We start from the raw sequence: 24,812 nt of genomic DNA, 5'->3' as shown, positions 1-24,812 counted from the left end.
AAGTGGGTGATAGAGATAGGATGACCATCTGGTAGCCAAATCTCTGTAAAGGGACATTTATCAATGGAACAGAAGGACTTTAGCTCTGCAAACCGGTTGCTATGTTTGTGGAAAAAGCACCATTTAAAATCTTAGCTTTTATATTTCATGAATCTTTTTTTTACATAAGAAAACTCTGGTTGGAAATGTTGCTCTAAGAATTTGTTGCGTCCTATGTGTCTTATGTTCATCCACACTATGAACTTGCTTGGTTAGATGTCAATAGGTTAACCTTGGAAGAGCGAAGATGCCAGGAGAATAAAATATTTTACTGCAGTGCTATTCTTCTTCTTGTCCATATTGCACATGCTAAATTACACCTACCTCCTTTTCTCACAATGCTCCACAATGGCTCCTTTTCTCCTCTTCCCTTCCCCCCACCATATGGTCCTATGATTGCTTGCAAATGTTTTCAATATGTTCCTACTTATCTTCTGAAGTGAAGGATGGTTTCTCTTGGTTCAGTGTCATTCAGTACATTCTGGGAATGCAAGCTAAACTTAATAACTAATTTCCACATAAGGAAACCAGTCAGGGAAAAATTAAATATGCAAACACTGTGTGGGAAAACTTCAGTAAGTTAAACTTACAGGGTTTTAATCTATGGGAAAGTTAGGATTAAAAATATGTTTTCTGCTATGTATCTATAGTAATCAAGACGGTGTTGTATTGGTGAGGTATAGACACATGGATCAAGGCAACAGAAACCAGAAACAGGCTCCCATAAATATAATCAACTAATTTTTTTTAAACAAAGGTCAAAGAAAATGGCTAGTCTTTTCAATAACAGTGCTGGAACAATGAGATGTTCATGTACAAAATAAAGAATCAAACAAATCTGGATTTCTTAGGTCACCTTCATTATTTCCTTCCTGTATAAATTTTCACATATGAGGTTCCTAATAACACATGAACCAATTGATACAGATCAGGGAACCCTCGATTATATGTTTCCAGATCTATTCTACATTGATCTGTAAATTTCCTTCTATCTTATCTAGGTTTTAACTCTTTAACAATGGTTTTCAGCTCAGACTGAGATCAAAGCTTAAAATCAATCGTAATGGGCTTGCTCTGTTCTGAACTAGCATTAACTTTAAGAGACAATTTATCTTTGTGAGTTTCTGGTCCCCCAGAACTAAAAGGAAGTGGGTTAGAAAGAGGAGTATAGGAAGAGTACATGCAGACTTCCCTGGTGGCACAGTGGTTAAGAATCCACCTGCCAATGCAGGGGACACAGGTTCGAGCCCTGATCCAGGAAGATCCCACATGTTGTGAAGCAACTAAGCCCGTGTGCCACAACTACTGAAGCCCGCACGCCTAGAGCCCGTGCTCCCCACCAAGAGAAGCCACCACAATGAGAAGCCCGTGCACCGCATCGAAGAGTAGCCCCCACTTGCCGCAACTAGAGAAAGCCTGCGCGCAGCAATGAAGACCCAACACAGCCAAAAATAAATAAATTTATTTTAAAAAGGAAGACTATATGAAGGGACATGTATATAATAAGGGAAGAGCAAGAGTAGGATAAAAGTTCTCATGTTCAGGTTACAATGTGGAAGGTCTGAAAGAATGTTTTACATTTTCACAGATTTTACTTGTTTTGTTTAAGGGAGACGTTCAGGATGCAGTGTTGTTATAAAAAATTATTTAGGAGCTTCCTCAAACCAGTCAAGAAATGGAGATCACTAGGCGTTTGGAATTTTGTTCCCTTTTTGTTTTAAGATATTTCTCAAATGAACAATTTTATTTATATTGAAAGTTCCCTAAGTCCTACTGTAATTTAAGATTATCTTGGATAAAATTTTGCCACTTAGAAATATAAAAATTAGAGTTAAGATGTGAAATACATGTTTTTTAAAAAGCTGGCATCTGACTTGGAGGAAACATACACTTAAAACGAGAAGCAATCCTGAAAGAATGACAATGGTTGATTATATATATATGTTGCTGGCACACCTCATGGCTTAGGCTCCCATGCTATTGGTTAGCTGTCTGAAATTTAAGATCCAGCAAATCCAGTGGATGGAAATTTTGGTGATAGGATCTATCACTAAGTCACACTCTCAGAGACCAAACAAGCAAACAAACAAGCAAAAACGAGGAAAATTCTCATATAATTTAAATAGAAGACCTAAGCCAAAGTTTGTCTTCTAAGGACTGCCTACTGCGGCAAGAGAAAACTTGACATTGAAAGAGCATTGGAAGTGTTTTAGAATGGGGCAGTCAGTTGGTAATATTTATAGGATTTTGGGTTCTGGGCTAGAATGAGTAAATAAGATGGGGGAACATCTGTGATATAACTGTTTAGTATTTGAATACACAGTATCAAAAGATTCAAAGTGAGACCTAATAAGTAAATTGGTATTTGAAAAGTGAGTTGTTTGACCAGATGAGCAATATATTGTCCTGATAGGAGAGTTTTGCCCAGAAGTAAACTATTTGTACAGATAAATTGGTTTACAGTAATTTCCTGAAGCAAACAGTTAAGCCATGTCAATACAGATGGTCTTAATTTTGGGTCCTAATAGTTACGTTTTGTGAACAAGGGTATATTTAGTCTCATGTGTAAGGGGAAAAAAAAGCCAAAATGAAGGAAAACCACATACTTTGAAGCCCTGATTCAAATCCCAGTTTTTCTGCTTTCTATCTGACCATCAGCAGGTTCATTGATATTCTGAAACCAGACATATAATGTTTATTATAACATGCACATTCTTTAAAAGTCAGTGTTAACTTAATAATGCATGTAAAGAATCTAAACCAGTACCTGTCATATAAAAGTTGCACACAAAAAGCAGTTCCTTCCTCCTTGAGAGGATTAAAATAAAACCAAGAGGAAAAACAATATTTATGTGCCTTGGATATAGGGGATAACATCATACCTTTTCTTTTATGTTCAGAAGGAAGACTTCTTTACATATATATTTGTGGTACTCATTAAATTTTGTTGATTGATTATTGCCATGTAAGAAAGTTTACTAGTTACAAAACCTTAGAATATTTGGAGAGTATATTTATGAGAGTTTATCAAGTTAAATTTATTTTTGGGTTACCTGTTATAAAATTTATGTCATAAATTTATAGTTTGATGAGTTTAAGGAACAATTATACAGTTGTTCAGTTGTTACCACGAGTATGGATATACAACATTGTATTTATCCATCACATGTTGCTTGACATTTTGGTTGTTTTTAGGTTTTGGCTGTTAGGAATAATGCTGCTATAAATTTCCACATAAAAATCTTTCTTTGGATGTATGTTTCTTATTTCCTAGTAATTACATTTCTATATTATATGATAAGGGTAAGTTCATTATTTTTTAAAGTTGCCAAACTGCTTTCCAATGTGACTGTATAATTTATATACATATATTCCTACCAGCAATGTATGAGGGCTCCAGTTCCTCCACATTCTTGACAATATTTGGGTATTGTCTATTTCTAATTCTAGATAGTGAGTTTGTAGTGGTATCTTACTGTGGTTTTAATTTGCATTTTCCTCATGACCGATATTGCTGAACATCTTTTCATAAACTTATTTGCTACATTCATAACCTTTTTTGTGAATTCTCTTTAACTCTTTTGCCCATCTTTTAATTGGATAGTTTATTTTCTCCTTTTTCAGTTGTGTAAGTACTTAATATATTCTGGATACAAATCTTTATGCAGTTAATTTCACCCAATCTGTGATTTGTCTATTCATTTTCTTAAATGTTTCTTTCGAAGAACAAAAATTGTAAATTAACAGTGTCAGATTTGAATATTTTTTTCCTACGGTTCAAGTTGTTTGTGTTCTATCTAAAAAGTCTTTGTATAATACACAGTTCATATATTTTCTCCAGTTTCCTCTAGAAGTTTTATAGTTTAACTTTGACATTTAGGTCTGTGATCCATTTTGAGATAAATTTTGTTTATAGTGAAATGTCTTTCACTTTCAATTTTTAATGATAGCTTTATTAAATATAGAATTATTGATTGATAGAATTTTATGTAATTCCAATGCCTTTTGGCTTTCATTGTTTTTGTTAAAAGTCAAAAAATCATTATTCCCTGTATACAATATAACATATTTTTCTCTCTGCTTTTAAGATTTTTCATTTTGATTTTACTCTTAATGGTTTAAATGTGTCTAGGAGTTTTTCTTTTTGTATTTACCCTCTTGGAGTTTATTAAGCTTTTTGAATCTGTATTTTTTTTTTAACAAAAAAATTTTTTTTTTTTTTTGGCTGCATTGGGTCTTCATTGCTGTGCGTGGGCTTTTCTCTAGTTGTGGCAAGCAGGGGCTACTCTTCATTGTGGTGCACGGACTTCTCACTGCAGTGGTTTCTTTTGTTGTGGAGCATGGCCTCTAGACGCATGGGCTTCAGTAGTTGTGGCACACAGCCTCAGTAGTTGTGGCTGGCGGGCTCTAGAGCACAGGCTCAGTAGTTGTGGCACACAGACTCAGTTGCTCCGCGGCATGTGGGATCTTCCTGGACCAGGGCTCGAACCCCTGTCCCCTGCATTGGCAGGTGGATTCTTTAACCACTGCTCCACCAGGGAAGCCCAAATCTATAATTTTTTAAAACCAAATTTGGGGAGTTTTCAGACATGATTTCTTCAAAAAGTCTTGTCCTTTATCTATTTTTCTCTTTCTGGGATCCAAAATTACACATATGTTAGAATGCTTGATAATTTCCAAATAACCTGTAAATATTTTTCTTCAGTTATCTTTCTCTGTGTTCTCCAGGTTGGATAGTTTCTCTTGGGTATCATCATGTTCATTGATACACTTTGTATCATTTTGTTTCAGCTATCCTGGTTAGGTTACCCATTTATATGAGTTTCCCAAGGATGCTATAATAAGTTACTAAAACCGGTATGGCTTAAAACAACAGAAATTTATTCTTTCACAGTTCCAGAGGTCAGAAGTTTGAATCAAGGTGTTGATAGATTTGTGCTCACCTCAGAGGTTCTAGAAGAGATTACATTTTTTTTGCCTCTTTCAGCTGTTGTCGACATTCCTTGGCTTGTCGTTGCTTTGCTCCAATCTCTACCTCCATCTCCACATATCATTTTTTCTGTATGTGTGTCTCAAAATCCTCTCTACTTGTCTGGTATAAGGATGCATGTGATTGTAGTTGGGGGCCACCCAAATAGTCCACGATAATGTCCTTCTCTCAAGAACCTTAACTTTATTACATCTTTTGCTACATAAGGTAATATACACAATGATTAGGAGGTCATGTGAGAACAAAACATGTCTGGGACAATTCTCACTTATTTAAAGTAGGATAATATGACAGTACTGTGCAGTGTGTGTGCACACGTGTGTGTGTGTTCCATAAGTCCATAATTTAAAAAAAATCCTCAACATCTTAAAAATTGTCATACTAGGCAATCTTGAATAATAGGAAATGGAAACCCATTTATATTATGTCCAGGGAACACTGAAATACTTAACTCTACAGAAAAACGTTACAATTATAAAACACAAATTGATGTTCACTGAGCACTTTGGATATTTCTACAAGTAGCTAAACAATCAGTAAATTTCATACTTTGGAGTTACGATGAAATAAATTTTGACTTGCTCAATTATTGACAAGCAAGTAATCTTCATAGAGAGTACCATAATATAACAAGAACAAAAGGTCTTGATTTTGGAAAATATTGAAAATCCTTCAATTATGTGGAGTATATTCTGCATAAAATGCAGTTTGCTTTGAAAAGTATATAAAACTTACCCTTATAATTTCAATATTGACTTCCTAGGTGTTTTGACTAATAGGCTCTTATTTCCTAAGAAAACCACACATTTACAAAACTTTGCATAGAAAAACTCAGAAAATTCCAGATGAAAAATGCTTTCTAAATTAATAAATTATTAATTATATTAATTAATTCAATATAGAATTAAAATATAACATTTTATAAGTACATTAATAATTTACAGTTTAAAAAATTCCAATCTGAATACTAATGTCATTTTCATAAAATGTATGTTTACTTTAAAAAAATATTGCAGACTATTGAAACTGAATCAGGAGAATCTTACAATTCTTTATTATATAATATCTTCAATTTTAGATTTTTCTTGATGACAATTATCATTTGAAATAACTTTGACTTAAATCCAGTGAATATCAAAATCAAAACAACGCAAAATTTTGAAAGGTTTCAGTACCTATTTATATTTGAATTTTCCCAACTTTTAATTTAGGAAATTTTCAAACTTATAGAAAAACTCTCAAAGAATATTGCAGTAGACACCCATATGTTGGGTGTCTTAAATCTAGCAAATGTTAATACTAATTTCTTGATATTTCTCATTTTCTGTCATTTTGAACCATTGAAATTAAGTTGAAGTTATTGAAGATACTATGTCCATTGAATATTACAGAAAATATCTCCTAAGAAAAAGGGCAGTCTTCTGCAGAATCTCAATATTATCACATCCAAAAACTTGAACACTCATAATAAAATTATGTTACTAATATAGAGCTTATATTCACATTTTAGTAATTGCTTCAGTGATTTCATTGTAAGCCACGACTCCCTTCCCACCTTCAGCACCTCTCTGCAAAAACCAAACAAGAATTATATTTTATGATTATTTTGTTTCCTTTGATCTACACCAGTCCCCCAATTAGTTTTGCCTTTCATTTTTTCAACATTTTTGAGAGTTTAGGTCAACTGGGTTCATTATGTCATACAGTCTGGCTGTTGTGGTTGCCTCTCAATGATTAGTGCAAGTTACACATTTTTGGCAAGGTACTACATAAATGATGATGCATACTTCTTATTTTATCACATCAAAAGGCAAATAATATTGGTGTATTTCATTATTAGTGAAGCTAAATATGATTATTTGATTAAAGTGGTATATATCATGTCTCCATTTCAAAAGTAGCTGTTTCCTCTCATAATAAATAATACACATGCTGATATTTTGAAATCTTGCAGATAACCTGTTCCACAAACTACCTTTACCCAATGATTTGCATCCACTGATGGTCTTTGCCTGAATCAGCTATTATATTAAGGTCTTCAAATGAGTTATCTTCTAGTTATGTCAGTCTTTTTTTCCTTCCTTCATTCCTTCCTCCCTCCTTCCCTCATCACTTTCCTTCTTTCTTTGAAATATTATTATGCATCCATACATTTTTATTTTTCTTTATGAATTTACCTAGAGGGCCCTTCAGCCTAGATCTAAATGTGCTTATTCTTCTTGGTGTGTTCTGCTTCTAGTCCCTCTCAATGGACAGAGATAGAAAGTATATATACACTTGTGTGTGTGTATGTGTGTACATACACATTACATTTGTTGTAACATATATTGTTATTTGTCAACTTATATTGTTATTTATCTTTTGGTTTTGTCTTTTGGTTGTCATTGTATATGTAACCAAATAAATGTGTTTTTTCTTTTAGTACAACTGGATTTTAAGTCACAATTAGACAGGTTTTCCCCTGCTTTCTGGTATACTTTTCTAAATTTCTACATCTAGATCTCTGATCCCTTTGGAACTTTGTGGTTGAGTGATTTGGATTATGGGTGCCTGTTTATATTTTCCCAAATTTCTGTCCAGTTGTCTCAACACCTTTTCTTAGTGTTTTCTCCCTCTCATTAATGTGAGCTGTGACCTTCTTCATATTACTGAAATTTTATTATATATTGGAATCTATTTTTGAACTTTCTTAAAGTATTTTCCACTAATCCACCTATTTATGTGTCAGTTACACTCTACTTTGATTCTTGAGGCTTTGAAGTATGTTTTATTATCTTATAGGCCTAGTTTCCTCTCACTGATATCCTATTTAGAGCCTTCCTAGGTTTTGTTGAATGATTGTTCCATATTTATTTTAATATAATTCATATCTCCAAAAGTAATTATTTTATTGGATTTTTATATTAACTTGGGGATAATAGAATTTTTATAATGTTCTGTCATCATATCTAAGAACATGAGATGTTATTTAAATGTACTTTTGTGGGATTTCTTTTTTTAGTGTTTTCAAAGGTTTCCTGTTGTAGGATTCTCAAATACCTTATTAAGTTTATTCACGAGTATTTAATCTTTATTTTTTTTTTATAATGGAGTTCTCTTTTCCATTACATCTTCTAACTGACCATTATTTGTACATATGAACGCTACTGACTTTTACATGTTAATTTTAGATCCTTTAAGTACTTGGATCCTTTAACACTATTTTACCATTGTGTTAGTTTTGTCATTGATTTTCCAAGATTATCTAGGTAAACTGTCAAATCACCTACACGTGAAAATAATTTTCATTCAATTATTATGCCTCTAATTGTTTTCTCTTTTCTGGTTGCATTGGATAATGTATTCAATAAAATATTAAATTACCATGGAACTAGTGGGACATTTTTATAATGACTATGAATGATAGCCTTTATTTAGTAAAGTATTCCTTAATTTAGTAAAATTTGGGGCTGAGGGCTGTGTGTGTGTACAATCTTACTATATTATTATTTTTTAATCAAAAATGGATGTTTATTTTTTTAATTGTAGTAATTAACCTATCATCTATTCAGAGAAAAAGATGTCAAATTGCATGCCCTTCTCATGAGATATAAAGATTCATAACTACAGTAATATGACAGAATATGCTTGGAATCTGGTTAGAAAGGCTCACTTCTTGCTTTGCTGTGGTAGCATATATCTCTTAAAGGACTACTGACATTTTGTTTGCTTTTGTTATATTCAGTGTGTCAACTTCATTTCATCTTCAGTTAGCCAAATGTAGTATTACAAACTTCCTGTAAAAGCCAGGAAACAAACCAAAATTTAATAGCAAGTTTTTAAAAATATCTTACCCACTTAAAAGTTCTTCTGATAATATAATAGTGGCCATGCAGTGAAATGTTATTTTGCCAAGTTGCCTCAGTGTATAGAACGAATGTACAGCCTTGTGTCTTCCTAAGTGAGAGATGACCTCATTTAGTTGTCTTTTTAAATTTATTTTTATTTTTGTTTATTTATTTTTGGCTCTGTTGGGTCTTCGTTGCTGCGTGTGGGCTTATTTTAGTTGCGGCAAGCGGGGACTACTCTTTGTTACAGTGCATGGGTTTCCCATTGCGGTGGCTTCTCGTTGCAGAGCACAGGCTCTAGGAGCACGGGCTTCAGTAGTTGTGGTGTGTGGGCTCAGTAGTCATGGCTCGCGGCTCTAGAGCTCAGGCTCAATAGTTGTGGAGCACGGGCTTAGTTGCTCCGCAGCATGTGGGATCTTCCCGGACCAGGGCTCAAACCAGTGTCCCCTGCACTGGCAGGAGATTTTTAACCATTGCACCACCAGAGCAGCCCCTCATTTAGTTTTAATAGCATACTTAGGCGATTATTTGATGGATGCATTTATATTTTTTTATTACCTTCAGAGAGAGTCATGGACAATAGCTGGCACTTAAGGCTGGAATGTATAAGCAGGTGTGAATAACACGTGTATCAACCTGGTAGAAAATACAAAACAAAACAAAACAAAAAAAACACTTAAAGGTATTAGTTTTCAAACATAGTGGTGCTTTGCTATTGTATGCAAGCTATACTTTTTGCAAAATCGCATTTCCTAAATCTACATCATAAAGCAGATGGCTGTAAAATCAGTTGCATTTCCTCAGAAACAAGGCTGTGTGTAGATGTTATGCTCTTATCAAAACATTTTTCTTGTAGTAGCTATGAACTAACATATGTCATAAAATTAAAACACTACAACCTTGGAAATATATAATTATTTAAATAGAAGGCACAGGCTCTCATAATCATAGTATCTCAAAGCTACAGTTGTCCTAAAGATCAGAGTTCAGTTTCCTAATTTTAACATGAGGGAATTTGAACTCAGTTTAATTATTTGCCAAATATTAACTATATAGTTAATGATAAATGTAAGACTAGATTCTAAATCTCTGCACTCCCAGACTAATTATGGTCCAATTACTTTAGACCAAACTCCATTACAAAAATCTAACAATTGAAGTTATTTACAAGTGAGTTAGTTTTTCTGAACGGATATCATGTCTGGCAGCTGTTCTGTTAGCTCCTGCACTTGCAGAGCTCAGATATTTTTGAGGAATTTTATGTACAGCCAGATTATGAGAACCGTTTTGTAGAAAATAGATACTAGTTGCCAGATATAAACAAGATGCCTCAAAGAATGGAAATTTACCACTTTTATTCCAGATTCTTCTAGAAAGGAAAGTGAGGAATGTCCATTTCTCACTAGAGTGGATCTAACTAGGAATTTGCAGAACTGTCTGTTGTTTTTCAATTCACGCATTTATTCAACAAATATTTATCGAACACTCACAATTGGCAGAACTTGTTTTAATATTAGGGACGAAGAGTTTTTAAAAATTCATCACTATTTATTGACTGTTGCTGTGCTTTCAGAATAAATAATGTCAGGAACGTATAGTAAGCCTACAAGATTGCCACTTTTCAGTCTTCAGTGTGGAAGGTTTCTAGTTACTGTGCCTTTGTAACTGCATCTTACTATATAATCCTGTAACATTCAAAGAGAGAGATACAAAGGCAGGTTTTACCTTCACAGTGGTAGGAAATAGTTCTTCAAATATGCTGGTCTTCATAAATTGGATCACTTTACTGAAGACCCTGAAGACATATGGAGTTATATATATTCTCTGGTCTTTAGTCTCTCTGGAGATACTTCAGTTACTTCTTTCCATCAAGCTTCTGGAGTGGAAACTTCCTCAGGGTTTGTTGGTCAGTTAAAGTCAGATTTAGATATCACCTTTTAAGGTTAAAAGGTTAAGGTTAATACTAAAACTGGGCTGATTGGCTTCTCATGGTTAGGGATATCATGGGCCCAAAATTTGAACCTTTTAAGAGTACTAGAAGAGACAGAGTAGTGTACTAGAATTCAGAAGTCTCAAGTCTAGACTTACCATCTAGAAAATGGAAGAAAAAAAAGATCTTGATCCAAGTCATCGGATAGACTGTTATAACACTATGCAAATGTACATAGCATTATTATTTTTATTTTTGGCAAGATATATTATGTTACCTACTTGTTATTTCCAGATTTATATTAAATTCAGAGACTTTCCTAATTTACTAAAATTTGAAAATGTAGCGGTAGTGTGTTTGAGCTGTGAGTTCAGATTATCCAGTAAAATATATACTGGGTAAGAATCTCCCTCATGGTAAAAGAGAGTATGTGAGTTGACTTCCAGTTACAGATGTGTTAAGAGGAATTTATTTTAAGAATGAAGGTATGGCAAGTGTAATTTATGGTAAAATGTTTTCAGATATCTCTGCAAACTCAATTTCCTCATGTGAAAAAATGGAGATAATGAGTTGTGAGGACACAAATATAAGGCATGTATTTCTAGAAGCACTTGTCACAATTCCCACAACAGATTAGCACTTAATACATCATGGTTATTTTCCATCCTTTCTCTCTTCAAAGGCTTTATGTGATTATCTGGTTGTACACATAAGCAGAGATCCATTGCATGCTATCTTCTTTCGGAAGACATCGGCACAGTACATGATTTTTTTTTTTAATCAAGTAAGCTCACATAAAGGACCTTATTCCCAAGTCTTACAGTGGTTATGCATTCACATAAGGAAGTATCAATCATCAAAATGGTCAGATATAGAAAATTTTACATGGATCAATCTATGGGGGATTTCCCAAGTGACCAGAAAATACCTGATTGCTCTGAGACTTATGCAGAGCTGGAGGCGAAAAGAAGTTTATATTTCTAATCTGGATTCTAGGAAAGTCCTTCCAATGTGGAAGTCACAAAACTAATCCAGGTAGTGCAGCCTGGCTCTTAAAAAAGAAAGTTTTTTTGAGCTTTGGTCAAACAGAGATGAAAGGGTCAATTTAATGTTCAGAAACTTGAAAAAGTAATGTGAGAAAGCTCTAGCCTCAAATTTTTAATTAGTTTACAGTTTATGCAGCAAATTGTACTATCTAAGGATATGGTAGGTGGAGCCAGAATTCTGGGAACCATTTCCCACCTCTAACATTTTTGTGCAGTATTGCTTTCCTGTTTCTGTTTCCTACCTATAAAATGGAGATAGTAAGAGTACCTATTTCATGGAGCAAGGATTCAACATGCTAATGCATATAAAATTCTTAGAACAACACCTCAATACAGATTAGCCATTTCAATTTTTTTACTATTCTATTTTATTATTTTTATGCAATTCTTTTGTGAATAATTGAAATCTAGAAATGGAGGTGCTTGTATTGCTCTTGAAAGTAGTACAGTTTGGGGTGATTGAGAATATAGTTACATAAACTTACCTATATTTTAGCCAATTAAATTAGGGAATAATAAAATTTGGTGTTTTTTTAGTGAGTAATAAAGTTTTTCTAATCAGAATCTATAGTGATGGAGAATTACCAAAAAAATGTCATTTACTAAAAAGTGGGAATGTCTGCCTATCACCATTGTAATACTTTACTACAGAAAATAGCCAAATATATATAGGTAAAAATAAATAAGCATTAAGACAAGAAAAATGAGATTAGTAAATATTTTTAAAAATGTAAGATAATAGAATCATCATTATTTGAAGATTATAGAATTTTCTTCAAGAAAATCCAAAAGGATCAGATACAATACAATTAAAAACATTGTAGAATCAATAAAAAAGTTAGTTATAAAGCTAACCAAGTGCAAAGTAAATGTAAAAGTATCAAATCTATTTTAAATAATTAATTAAACACAATCTTTTTTTAAATTCATGATGTTAGAAAATTTGAAAATTTTATCCTCATGTCCAACCTAAAAGTGCAGTTTCATAACAATATCCAAGAAAATTATGAAAATTTGATGACAAAAAATTGCATAGTTATTTTATATAACATGAGTACATTCTATAAATTGCATCAATCAAACTTTTAATCAAACAGAAATAAACAAATAGATTAGTAATAAACAATAAGTGGCCAAGAAATAGAATCATGAAAAAGTGGCTCTTCAAACGTGTGGAAATTAAAAATTACATTGATGTACATTGATTATCTTTCAGAATATACCATTAGTTGTCCAATTTACATTATACACATAAAAACAAAAATTAACCTACATTTGCTGTAACTTCCATTTGGATTAGAGAACAAAAGGTTAAAGAAATTATTTTTAAATAACCAAATATGGAAGAATAACTTTATAGAATTTTGGAGAAGAAATTTTGTAAGCAACACAACAAGTCAACTAGAAAGTGAAAGACTGACAAATCTGACCATATATAAACTAAAATTTCTGAAAAAAAATTTCATGAAGAGAAATAAGAATAAACAAAAAAATAAACAGCAGACTGGGGATAAGCAGAAGCAGCCAAATAAAAAAATAGTCAACCTTTATATAAAAAATATGAAAAAAATCAACACCAATATTAATGCAAATTAAAAGCATTTTTAAATTGCGATTTGGCAATATCTAGCAACATTTGAAACTTTCAGCAAGAAACTGAAGAAAACGTACTCACATATATAATTGCCATATTTTTATAAAAGTTAAAAATGTAACTTTGAATAAATGATGCATAAATACTATAGCAGACACTATATAAGATATAAAGTAGGTTATATGTGAGATTTACTAAAATTATAATAATAATTGCCGTTATTGATATCTGTGTTGAGTAGTCTTCATTTCTCCTCCAGATCCACTCATCACCCATTTCCAGTCTGCTCTGGACCTGGGAGGCTAAGGTGGTAGGACTACAACCACAGACCTCATCTTGGAACTTTGCTTCTCTTTGGGTCTTGCCAGGAAATGAACAAAGGCAAATTAAAATAGTGTTGGGATGTTTATTACGTTGACTCCTTCCTTTCCAAGTCACTGGAGGTAAGATCCTTCTCTCTAATAAGAGGCACAGTTTCAATCAGACACCACCTCTGGTTTCTAGTAACCATTCCTATTCCTCTCTTTTTGGGCCTAGGGATCTTAACAGTTCCCTGCTACTGTGAGCCACTAGGTTCTGCACTATGCCTTGTTTGTTTTCTTAAGCCCCATTCATACCTTTGTAAATAGTCCCCATATTTAACTCTGTTTTCAAAGTACCCAGTTGGAGTGAACAATCATGTATTACCAATGCCCTTTCTGACAGTATCTGTAACAGCATTTTTTTTTTCAGGCCTCCATCTTCTTAAGTACAGCTCTTTGCTCAGAGAAGGCAACCCTTTTCCTCAATCCTAATTACTCTGTGCTAAACATGTTAATTCTATTCAATGTGACAGCAGTTGGTTTAGGAGTGGTTAATGGGGTATGAAGGGAGGTCTAATGAGGACTTCTAGCAAAAACTCTCGTGAACTTAAAACAAAGAAAATACACATGAGGGGTCAGTTTTCTGGGGAACATTGTCAGGTATGTCTGGATGTGTGTGTGATAGGTGTGATGCTGGAGCTGACTTGGGTACTAATACCATCATGCGTCATGCTAACATGGCATAGCCGGCAGATGAAAAGAACCTGGGCCTTTAAGGATGTGAGTGAGCTGACAAATCTGTCAGCGTTAGGGTTGCTCTCACTTGTGTACCCTATTCTAGGGCATAATAAATTTTCTTCTCATTATGTAATCCATTTTGAGTTGGTTCTCTCTTACGTGTAGCTGAAGGTAAAAGGAGGAAGGAACATTTAGAAGTTGCACTTCTCTTTTGTTTAAATTTTAAAAATTAATATTCATGTATCATTTATATACCTGTAAGCAACAACAAACTTGAAAGAAAAAGAGGTGAGAGCAACTAGACCCTAGAAACCAAAACTATTGGAAAGTTCAATAGATCATGTAATGCTTAGCAATGGGAAATATGTATCCTTGTGCCACTAAATCCTTGGACTTATGATATTGATCTTGCTGCATGGGATGTTTAATAAATATGTGCTAAATGTAGGAACAGACGTTAAAATGACATACTTGAAGCTTCTAATCAGGGAGTTAGGGTATATTATGTTGTAGACACTTTGAGAACAACTATAACACCAGCTAGTTAGAGAATGAGGGCATACCCCACCCCATGCTCCTCAGTGCTAGTACAGGGGAAGGGAACACGTGTCTTTTTCCCAACCTCATGAGATTCCCATAGAATTAAGGTTAACTCTGTTGAGAGATGAAGATGGACCCTTGACCTTATGCCATTTGGTCACACTTAATATAGATTTGCAGAAGTCTGCATGTATCATGAAACAGTTTCTCCAACTAAGAACTCCTGTAGTAAAAGGAAAAACCTCCTAAATCCCTAGAGATGTGCAGGTGGATTGGGCTTTAGCAGTATTAACAGACTTTTCTAGCTCTGTTTTAAATAAACACAAAATATACTAAGAACCTTAGTTATATAAAGACCCCCTATTTATGAAAATATTGGTATACTTAAAAATATAACCCCACAATAAATTTAAACCATAGAAAACTAACCTACTAATCATTCAAAACATTAAACACATTATTTACTGTGTTTTTGTTTGCCCTCTTAGAATTTAGAAAGAATTTCAGGGATATTTTCAAAATCTATTATTTAAAAAAACCCCAGAGGATTCCATTATTATACACAATCTGAGATATTCAAAATCATTCTTCTGAAAACTTATTTGAATAACAATCATTGTAGCAATCTAAATGTTTAAAGGCAATGCTAGAGATTATAATTGCAGTGGATTCGAGAAAGCAGTTATCTCTTACCATGTGTACCTCCTCTTGATCATGGCCTTTTCCATCCCTCTCTCTACTGTCTCCTCCCCAGTTTAAAGGCAGAATGGAAAGGGAATAGTGGTTTATGTATCCTGAAAGACCACAAGCATGACCAGGACTGTGGAATAAAAGCAAGAGGGAGCAGTCTTCAGCCCTTGCTCTGGTCAAAGGTGGGGGAAGGATGATGGATCATGAGCTAACTGGTCTCAGGACTTTCATGCTACCTGTTGGAGCACTTTTCTTGATCATTGCTACAGGGTCGCTGACTATGTGGGGCTGTGCTATAGAAAGCAAGATGCAGTAAGAAAAAGCCAGAAAAGTGAAGAATGGCTGTTAATTAGATAGTGGTGAATGAACTGAGCAGCGAAATAATGGGACTGCCATACCTTGAGGAGAAATTTGGCAGATGTGATAGCTTGCACATGAGCGACAGCAAAGGATGTCTGCAAAGGATGGTTTTTTAAAGGTTGAGACTTTATTCTTGCTTCAGAGTTCCTTACATAGCAAAGAGGTTTATCATTCACCTATCACTGTCACAAAAATAGCAAGGGCTTTGAGACTTTCTACTGAATTTTACAGGTGTTTGCAAAGCATTTATGTGGCTCTTAAAGATAAATGTGTTCGACCAGACTTACATAAACACTATTAGGAGGAATACAGCTTCTCAACCATTTTTCTCTTTTCAATGTCTGTGTGTTTGCAAATATTACTTCTGAAATATAAATGGAAATTTCTTGTTCTCTCACTATGGCATAGACTCAACTCTAATATTAAAACAAAAATAGACTTATCGTGCAATACGGTTGAGGTCCCTTTTTTTGAGATCATATAATAAAGAATCTTTTGTTTGCTAAAAATTTGACATGGAAGCCTGAGAAGTATAAGGAACAACGCAAACCCATTTAATGTATGCAGTCCCCAGGCATTTTTAATAGGATTTTTAGGCATAACATTTTACATAATCACACAGAAACAGTAGTGTTTCAATTCTAGTCTTTTATCATCAGCAGGAAACTAGAAAATAGTGCTTCCTATGCTAAAGAAAAATTTGCTGGTGATTATACTTTTTATAGTTGAGCTCCTTATAGATGATTTTCTCCACTTGTAAAGAAAGTGGTAGAAACCATCTCATATTTTAACAGAAAACCTAGAAGGAAATAGATACATTTGCATTGTATTGGTTCCAGAAAGATACTCCTCAATCTTTAGAGATTTTGTTTACAAAGACAGTTTCTATATACTTGGCAATAATTTCAGTGGCTCTGTAGTTTACAAGCCTTCAAAAAATCTGAGATTGATAATGTTCCATGCCTACAACGATGTAACTGCTCTAGGGAAAACCTTTCCCTTCTCCCTGCTCTTAATTTAAATGAATGGCCAACTTTTAAATGGATGAAACTCTAATTATATTGCAAAGTTTAATGCTAAGAGGAATAAGATTTTGCTAATGAAGTCTGGGTGTCCACAAAGAGCAGTGAATTGCTTTCTTGGAAAAATCAGACATCCAAGAGTTTCTAAACATCTTGCAGAAAATAGAGACTGAGAATCTATAAAACTTAATTTAGTTCTATGCCTTGCAAATGTAGAAAAATTATATTATTTGAAAATCTTGTCTTCAACTGGAATGGAATCCAGACTAAATTTGGGAATTATGATTGATATTAGAAATTTTTAATTCCTTTAATTAAGGAAAGGCGGTTTTAACAGAAATGCACATGTAAATTATTTTAGCAAGGATTCACTCAGAGTTTTACAGTAATTATAATAAGAGCAATATTAACCATTATTATAAAATACTGAAGGCTTATTATGCTCCATATACTGTAAGGGATATTTTATATACATCTCATTTATATACAAACCAGTTTTATGAAGTAAGTATTTTTATTCTCAAATTACACATAAAGTGACAATTCTAAAGTCACGTGTAGCTAGTAAGTGGTAGAGTTGAAATTCAAATACTAGTCCTTCTGATTCTATCGACTCTGCTCTTGGCAGTTTTGATTGTATAATGCTGCATAATACACTGCCACAAACATAGTGGTGTAAAACGACAATAATCACCTATTAACATTACTGTTCATGGTTCTGGGGGTTGGCCAGGCAAAAGTAAGTGGTTCTCTGTGGGTCTCTCGTATGACTTCACTCAGACAGTGTTAGCGCTAAGGCAGGTATTATCACAAAAGGTTTCTCACAGGCCCAGCTGTTGTCTAGAACATGGACAACATGTTTAATCATGATTTATTCGTGTAACCTGGGCTTTCTCAGAGCATGGCAGCAGAGTTCCAAAGGTGAGTATCTCAAAAATAGAGCGTGATGGAAGCTTTATTGTCTTTCTCAACTCACACAGCATCACTTCTGCAGCATTCTATATATTAGAAGTCACTCATTAAAGCCAGCATATTTTCAAATGGAGAAGAAAGATGCTTCATTTCTTAATAAGATCGGTGTCAAAGAATTTGTTAACATCGTTTTATTATTTATTTTTTAAATTGTGGTAAACATATCTAACATAAAATCTGCCATCTTAGGCATATTAAGTGTACAATTCAGGGGCATTAACTACATTCACATTTCATGCAACCATCACCACCATCCATCTCCAGAACTCTTTTCATCATGCAAAATGGAAATTCTTTGACATTAAAAATAACCCTTTATTCCCCTTTCCCCCCAGCTCCTAGAAACCACATTGTACTTCCTGTCTCTATGAATTTGACTACTCTAGGTACATTATGTACCTTTGGCTATTGCAAATAATGCCACTACAAATGTGAATGTATAAATATCTCTTCAAGGAGTGGAATTGCTAGGTCATATGTTAATTATCTATTTTTTGAGAAACTGCCATACTGTTTTCCTAAGCAGCTGTCCAATTTTACATTTGTACCAAGAGTGCACAAGTGTTCCAATTTCTCCACATACTCACAAACATTTGCTATCTCTGTTTTTTTTATCATCCTAATGGGTTTGAGGTAGTATCTCAGTGCAGTTTTGTTTTTTTTTTTTTTGCATTTTCTTAACAATTAGTGATTTTGAGAATCTTTTGATTACTATAGCTTTGTAATAAGTTTTGAAATCAGGAAGGAAGTGTGAATCCTCCAGCTTTGTTCTTCTTTTTCAAGATTGTTTTGGCTATCCTTTGAAATTCTATATGAATTTTAGGTTTTTTTTTTTAAAATTTCTGCAAGAAATGTCATTAGAGTTTTGAGGTGTTGCATTGAGTTTGTAGATTCAATTGGGATGTTTGTTCTATTTTTGCAATGTAAATGGAATTGTTTTCTTCCTTTTCAGATTGTTCACTTGTTAATGTATGGAAACAACTGATTTTAGTGTGTTGATTTTGTGTCCTGCAACTGCTGAATTCATTAGTTAGTTCTAACAGGTTTTTGGTGGAATCATTAGGATTTTCCACATATAAAATCATGCTGTCTGTAAACAGGGTTAATTTTACTTTTTCCTTTCCAATTTGGATGCCTATTATTTCATTTTCTTGCCTAATTGTTCTGGCTAGGACTTGCAGTACTATGTTGAATAGAAGTAGTGAAAGTTAGCATCCTGTCTTGCTCTTAATCTTAGAGGAAAACTTTCAGTCTTTCACCATTAAGTATGATGTTAGCTGTTGTGAACATGTTTTAAATTACCATAGTAATTTTTAATAATTTTGTTTAATGTCATTTTCATAATCAGAATTTTATTGTATTAATATTTGAGTCATAAGGCATCACTAAATATAACTTTTGTCCAGTTATGCAAGTTATGAAAAGATAAAGAAAGAAAACAGTCAAAGCAATCCAGAGCTAATGACAAAAATGCTAGCCAGTTTATCAAGAATGGAAATATGAAACTAAAATTAACATTATTATTAATACATCAAAGACATGTTGGCTTATTTGGAATTATTTTTAATTCTCCAAAGATTAATGCTACTACCTTTATAAAATGAAGGAAATTAGCAGGTTAAGTTTATTAACCTTTAACATTTAAAATATAATTTAAGTATGTCAATGGTATCATTTCAAATAAGTGAAGAAAGGATAAATTAATAAATACTGTTGGGAAAATTAGATACTTACTTGAAGAAAACATTGATTTTAAACTTTAACTGACACTGTCCCCAAATCAATTTCAGAAGGACTAAAGAATTAATCAGGAACAATGAAGCCATTAAAGTACAAAAAGAATATAAGAAGACAGTTTTTATACTATTGGGGTGCAGAAGACCTTTCAAAGAATGACATAATAGCAAAGACTGACATACATGACAAGATAAAAGTTAAAACTTCTGAATGGAAATGACAGAGTTTAAAGGTAAAATGGGGGAAACTGTTACATATATATGACAAAGAGTTATTAAGAAGTGGATAAAGTAGATAAGGAAATTCTACCAAAAAGGTTCAAAATATTCCACAAACATTTCCCCACAAAATTCAGAAATAATATAAGCAGACACTCCAGAAAAAAAGAAAAACAACAAATGACCAATGAACATTTTAAATTGTTTGAATGAGCTACAAATCAAAGGAAAATAATATTTACTTCCGTGCTGGAGTGGCTGGGTAATATCTCGTATTTGAAGTGTGCTAGTTATTTGCCTATTTGCTCTTAAATCCACTCCTTTTCTTTCTTCTCTTCATTCTTCGTTGTAAGGGTACTGACTCTAAGATACCCATGTCAGTTGCCTTCCAGATGAATTTGTCAAAGGAATGAATGGGTAGGAGACTCAGGTTATTCCTTCCCCCTGTCTCTCCTTACAGCAGTAACTTCACTGAGTGACACTGCCTCCTTGTCTCTACATAATTCCAGGTGATAATTCCAACTTCCTAATTCTGGTAACATCTCTTCCACCCATCATGTCTCCAACATGTCATACCCAATGGGCAACATGGCAGCAGCAGTACAACTGGTTGCAGAAAATCAGAAGGTACATTGTGTGAAGAAAATTTAAAAGCCGGATTGAAACCAACTAAAGGTCAGTCTGTTTTTTATATAACCACGTGCTAGCAATTCTAAACAATGTCGGTGACATTAAAGAAACATTCCTCCCACCAAGGCCATCATTCCGAATGTATTCCTCCCGCCACTCCACACCTGGTATGCTATCAGTCCCATCTGGGGAGTGATAGCAGTGACTTTTGCTGTTACTAATCTCAAGATTACCTAACATCCCATTTGGTTTCTGAATTCTTCCATTATCTGTCACAAACTTCCTGTTTCGAATTTAGAGTTTTCGGTTTTCCTGTTTGAACCCTGACAAATACAATCAAATATGTGTAGAATCTGGCACTCTCATTCATGGTGTGTGTTAGTGAAATAAATATAAACTCTGAGATGGAAATTTGGTCATAATTCTCCAATTTTAAATGGGCACATTGTGGAGGTGAGGGTAAGAAGTGGAGGGGATTATGTTTTCTAGTTTAAAATTTTTTTCTATTAGTTGCTTGAATTGCTTTTATAAGTAAAATAATGTACTTCTAATTTGAAAAGAAAAAAAAAAAGGTCACATGTTTCAAACATGTACTGCATTCTGTCAGCTAGAGGGAGTAAATGTGCATCTCTGATTGTCAGGGTGTGTCTAGAGAGGAGAAAATTTTTAAAATAATTTTTAAAAATCTTAGTTAAAGACAAGCATGACTGGAATAAATCACAGAGAAGTAGAGGGAGGGAAATAATCAATGGTGAGGTATGCACCTGCTGCTAGGATGCAGTTTCCAAGCAATAGACTTAATGAACTGGGGCATTACAATATATGTTATGAAAACTGTTGTAAGGAAACAGAAAATAGTAAGCATAGCTCAGAAGGGGGAAATATTCTGGTTTTCTCAAATGAATAAGAGGTAAACAGGCTTTCAGGGATCACTTTTACCAGTGTTCAGGAAGCCAGTGAAGTGAGAGCCATGTGTGTTATTATAGAGCTGTGATGGATAATGTCTGGTCGGATAAAGCATGCAGTGCTCAATGGTGTAAAACACCATTTCTCAGACTATGTGACTCAGGCACCTGGGGAATGCAGTTATTGCAGGGGTCCTGCACAGGCAACGCGTTTTGGTCACGGTGTTTCTAAGTAATATGTCTGACACATTACTATGAGACACAACATATTAATGTACTTGGAATCAAGCAGATCTGAGTTTGAATCCATTTCCCTCTCAAACTCATTAGGCCCCAGACACATTATTCAGTTTTCCCTACCTTATATCTTTTCATCTACAAAATGCAGAAAACAATCCTTACATTATATACTTGTTGTATGATGTGAGTAAGCACTTCGTATAACTGATCAATACTCTACTGTTATCTAAAAATTCATGTTTTGATGAATAAAATGAAAATTCATTAATATGTTTTTGTATTCAACATTGGTCTGTTGCCATTATGAAATCTTCTCTGTCAGTCATTGTTGAAAGAATGACTACTATGATATTGGGCTCCACAAAATGTTTGTTACAGCTCAGACAAATTATAACCAACTAAATGTAAATATTATGAATATGGGAAGTGGTGACACTGAAGTTTTATTCAGGAGATCCTCATATTACAATAAATAAAAGTTGTCATTTTAAATGAAATCAATATGAGTGAAGAAAAATCCCCACAAAATAACAACGGTTTGGAGCCAGTAAAATGTCAACAATCTTACTAAAACATAATATGTGGGATTCTTATCCATATTCTGTGATACAAAAATAATTAGCAGTTTCATAAGATATTATATTTTTAATAATAAATAACACATAAAACACTATATGTCAGGTACTATTCTAAACCTCTCACATAAATTAACTCATTTCATCCTACAAAAACTCCATGAGATAAGTATTTTTTTAATTTTTAAAATTTATTTTTATTATTATTATCTTTTTACAGGTGAGGAAAAGGAAGTAGAGTGTGGGTATTTTAAGTCAAGAATACACAGAGGTATAAGTATTTGTTAGTTGAATTGTTAGCTTCTGAGTAGACTAACATAACATAGTTCACAAAGAAAAGCTATGAGACAAGGTGAGTGTATTTCCAGTGTTCTATCTCTATTATTAGTATTTGAGTTCAAAATGGTGTTACTATAGTAACTCTATGACTGTGTTTCTGTGCCTGTGTATTTTTTAAAAATTCTTTTTTATCAAAGTAGTAAGTTATATTAATTACTACTTTTCTGAGAGATATTTTAATGCATTTTTAAAAAAGGTTTTTACTGCTGCATCCGTTAAATTGATTAGAAGACTTTTATCTTTTATTCTATTATTATGATAAATTAGATTGATTTACAAATTGGCCTAATATTTGCATTCCTGGGATAGATCCCACTTGGTCATTATCTTTTTTTAAATATACATATGTACTTCTGTATTTGATTTGCTAATTCTTTATTATGGATACTTGTGTCTATGTTTATAAAGGATATTGGTGATCTACAGATTTATTTAATTATAAGTTCTTTGCTTTTGGTAATGCTGTTCTTATAAAATTCATTGGAAAATATTCCTCTGCCTTTCTATTCTCTGGAAGAGTTTGTGTAAAACACTTTTTTGTTTGTATAGTATTATTTCTTCCTTAAGTATTTTATACAATTTGCCAGTGAAATCATGAGTTTAGAGGGGTTTTTTGTTTGTTTGTTTCTGTTTGTTTTGTGGGAAGGTTTTTAGCTTTGAACTAAATTTCACTAGTAGACACAGAGGTAGCTATTCAGGGTATTTATTACTACTTTAGTGATTTCTGTTAGCTCGAGCCTGTGTCTTTGAAGGAATTGTCCATGTCATATGAATTGCTACTTTGTTGGTATAAAGTTGTTCATAATATTCTTTTATGACCCTTTAGGATCTTTAGTGGTCTATAGGGCCTTTAGTGACAATCCTTCTTTCATTCCTGATATTGGTTGGTGATTTGTGTTCTCTGATTTTTATTGATTGGTCCAGCTAGTTGTTTATCTAATATATTGACTGTTTTCAAAGAACCAGCTTTTAACCAGTTAATTTTGTTTATTGTTTGTCTTCTAACTAACTTGTTTCTACTCTTAGTTTTATTATTTCTTTCCTTCTACTTGCCTTGGACTGACTTACAACTTACTTTGCTCTTCTTTTTCTAGATTCTTGAGGTAAAACATTAGGTGGTTGTTTTTAGACATTTTTTCTTAAAAAAAACAAACTTAAAGCTAAAATATTCCTTTTAAGCACTATTTTATCTGTATCCTACAAACTGATGTACAGTTAACCCTTGAACAACACAGGATTGAACTGTACAGTTCTACTTACAAACTTTTTTCAGTTGTAAATACTGCTGTACTGCATGAGCAGAGGTTGGTTGAATCTGCAGATGGGGAACCATGGATAGGGAGGAACTGAGTATAGGAAGGACTGGCTCTAAATTCTATGCAGAATTTCGACTACATGGAGGGTTGGCACCCCTAACCCCCTGAGTTGTTTGAGGGTCACCTGTATTGTGTAATAAAATTATCATAGATTTTTGAAATATTTTCTACATTTGTGTCTGATAGATGACCAATAGATTATTTAGAATTATATGGTTTAATTTACAAATATTTCATGGTTTCCTAAATATCTTATTGTTATTTATTCCTAATATAATGCCATGTGATCTGACAACATACTTTGTATGATTTCAGTCATTTAAAATTAATTGAAACTTGTTGTATAGAAGAGCACGTGATCTATATTGGTGAGCATATTTGTGTACTTGAAAAAAATGTGTATCTATAGTTTTGCATATGATATTTTATAAATATCAGTTAGGTCAAGTGTTTATTAGCAATGGTGCTCAGGGCTTCCCTGGTGGCTCAGTGGTTGAGAGTCCGCCTGCCGATGCAGGGGACACGTGTTCGTGCCCCGGTCCGGGAAGATCCCACATGCCGTGGAGCGGCTGGGCCCGTGAGCCATGGCCACTGAGCCTGTGCGTCCGGAGCCTGTGCTCCACAACGGGAGAGGCCACAACAGTGAGAGGCCCACGTAACGCAAAAACAAAACAAAACAAAACAAAAAAGAATGGTGCTCAAATGCTTTACATCTTTTCTAATGTTTTTTTGACTAATTGTTCTATCAATTGCTGAGAGACGGGTATCAAAATCTGTGATTTAGTAGTTCTTTATTTCTCCC

The 24,812-nt window shown here is 33.6% G+C and overlaps 1 protein-coding gene across 1 annotated transcript in view; it reads left to right on the top strand.

Moving 5' to 3' along the window:
• Window positions 1–24,812, top strand: part of LRP1B (LDL receptor related protein 1B) — a gene marked incomplete at its 3' end in the record, with an annotated part of 2,351,282 nt that overhangs the window by 270,074 nt on the left and 2,056,396 nt on the right. Inside the window, exons 9-12 of the mRNA XM_082630936.1 lie at window positions 13,686–13,869; window positions 19,841–20,019; window positions 20,515–20,680; window positions 22,576–22,707. The remainder of the gene's footprint in view (window positions 1–13,685; window positions 13,870–19,840; window positions 20,020–20,514; window positions 20,681–22,575; window positions 22,708–24,812) is intronic.

Source organism: Mesoplodon mirus (assembly GCF_964341445.2).
Source record: "Mesoplodon mirus genome assembly, chromosome: 8".
Lineage (NCBI taxonomy): Eukaryota > Metazoa > Chordata > Mammalia > Artiodactyla > Ziphiidae > Mesoplodon > Mesoplodon mirus.
This window is presented reverse-complemented; position numbering and strand designations above follow the sequence as displayed.